We start from the raw sequence: 2,500 nt of genomic DNA, 5'->3' as shown, positions 1-2,500 counted from the left end.
TTTCTCGAAGTACATTGAGTGATCGAAATTCTTCGATGGTTTCCTTATTGCTCTCTTCCCTGAATTGGAAGGACGCTTTGATGATTGGGTCGGTTGAGCGCTCCAGAGATTCTCGCTTTCTAATAATTGCAGATGGAATTTGAATCTCGAGCTTTGGTATTGCCAGACCTCCATCCTTGTTCTTTGAGTACAGTAAACCGTCAGCGACGTGTTGTGGCAAGTGTAGGAATTCTTTTACCGCATTCCGAATGATCTGATCCAGCTTCACCAAGGTGTTCTGAGACGCCTCTGTCAGTATCAGGTGGAAGTACAATCTTGGGATGACATGCACTCTGAGAAGCTCCAGTCTCTGAGTTGGTTTGAGAGGCGCTGATCTTAAGCCTTCAACCCAGGTTTTGAGCTTGTCCTCCCATTCACTCTCTTTAACGCCAGCCCATGGGTCTATCCGGGCTCCCAGGTATTTCTCTGTGTCGCCTGGTGGGATGTATGTGATGGTTTCTTTTCTTATCCTCCATTTTGCCTCATGATTGTACATGAAGGTCTTCCTTTTGCATGTGAAGTGGAAGCCTTTGGTTTTCTTGATATTAATATCTAGGCCTGTCTTATCGCAATAAGACTGGAGGATCTTCAAGTTCTCTTGCATCCCAGCGTGAGAGTTGCTCAGTAGTGCGATATCATCAGCAAAGGCCAATGCTGTACACTTCACCGTTTTGTCTCCAAACGGCATGGTTATTCCCTGGCCTACCTGCTCCAGGGTACTGATCAGAGGGTCGATTGCGATATTGAATAGCAATGGTGAAAGCGGATCGCCTTGCTTCACGCCTCTCTCGATCTTTATCTGTTCCGTGGGCTTGCCTTTGCCCTCAATCACCGTAGTGTTATTGGTGTAGAGGTCGCGGATCAGATCCACGAAGGCCGTAGGTGTTTTCATCCTCTTTAGCGAGCCAATGAGCAGTTTGTGGCCGACTGAATCAAAAGCTTTGGCCAGATCGACAAAGACAACGGCTAGCTCCTTTCTGTTCTTTTTTGATCCTTTGATGACATTCTGGAGGATAGCAATATTCTCGTTACAGCCCGGCGTGGCTGCCAGGAACCCTTTCTGTCTCGGGTTGATGTTAACCGCCTTGCTTAACCTCTTTGCCATAATTTTAGTGAACAGTCGGAGAAGCATTGGCCCGATTGTGATGGGGCGCCAGTTGTCTAGGTTCTTTAGTCGATCCTTGTCCTCACATTTAGGAATGAGCACTGTCCGGCTCTTTTTCATGCTCTCTGGGATAGATCTTGTTTTTAACCATAGGGTGAAGAGGCGAGGTATACGGGAGGCGTCGGTCTCCTGGATGGCTTCTAGGTCTTTCAGCTTTTTGCCATCTGGCCCTGGTGCACTGTGTCTGTCAATTCCTTTCAGGGCTTCTTCTACCTCCTCTTCCCCAATTGGTCCCAGGAGTAGGTTGTCATCAACACGGCCAGCATAACCAGCAAAGTTCCTTATGTCCGCTTTGTTGTTCGCCTTGGACAATTTCTCACGGAATTTGGTTTCCAGTTCCTCTCGTGAGATGGGGCATTGGGATGTATCTGGTGCACCCATTAACTTTCTGGCTAGCTGGCGCCTGTTGTTTCTGTATAGTTCTTGGGCATCTTTATATGCCGCTTTCTTGGTGGCATAACGTTTCTTAGCCCCGTTGTTGTTACCCTTCTTTTCGGCCTTTCGATTGTTCTCTCTTTGCCGTCTGCGGGGGTTTTTCTCGTTATGACCACCGTATATTTCGTCTGTAATACAGTCTACCAAACCCCGAGCTTGAGCCATACAGAGTGGATCATTGGCTTTCTGCAATAGTTCTTCGGCCTGTTTGATGTGTTCATCAACTTCCCTGTGTTTAGGGAGTTTGGCCGGGATTTTGTATGGGACTTGTTGTTCATCTTGTGCAGTCGAGCCATTATCCTCCTCTGGTCTGGTCTCGTGCTCCTCTCTTTCCGATGTTATCGGGGTTGTCGGGGCTGCTACCTGTGTAAGCCGTTTCTTCTGAAGCAATCTCCGTTTGTCTGAGATCTGCTTTGCGGTCTTAGTTGTTATGACCTTAGCAATCTCGACATTGATGAATCTTGCTCCAGCGAGGCTTATTTCAAGTTGCTCCAAGAGGCTTTCTTCCTCTTCGGACCATGCTCCTTTCCTTCTCTTTGCTGTAGGCTTGTCGGCCTCTATGCGCTTGTTGTTCCTCAAGACCGGGTGCATATGCCTTTCATGTTGCCCAAGGCCGCTTTTCGTTGTGAAGTTGGCCTCACATGCTTCACATTGAAATTCTCCCCTCGCCGTCTGCAAAGGACCTTTGCATTTGGGGTAGTGGCAGGCAATCGAGTGGAATTCTCCCGTCTTCTGGCATCTTGAACATTTTGTTCTGAAGGTCTTGGTTTGATGCGAGCGCCTCAGATGTTTAGCAAAGAGACCGACGTTTGGAAAGAGCGTGTTACAGGGTTTGCACAGCAGCCCATCGACCGGGTAGTG

At 48.2% G+C, this 2,500-nt stretch overlaps 1 pseudogene; it reads right to left on the bottom strand.

The window, feature by feature from the left end:
* LOC140472514 (28S ribosomal RNA) overlaps positions 1-2,500 on the bottom strand; it is an 8,321-nt pseudogene that overhangs the window by 2,443 nt on the left and 3,378 nt on the right.

This window comes from Chiloscyllium punctatum, unplaced genomic scaffold (genome assembly GCF_047496795.1).
Source record: "Chiloscyllium punctatum isolate Juve2018m unplaced genomic scaffold, sChiPun1.3 scaffold_353, whole genome shotgun sequence".
Classification (NCBI taxonomy): domain Eukaryota; kingdom Metazoa; phylum Chordata; class Chondrichthyes; order Orectolobiformes; family Hemiscylliidae; genus Chiloscyllium; species Chiloscyllium punctatum.
Note: the sequence above shows the minus strand (reverse complement) of the source record. Positions and strands in the feature narration are given on the sequence as shown.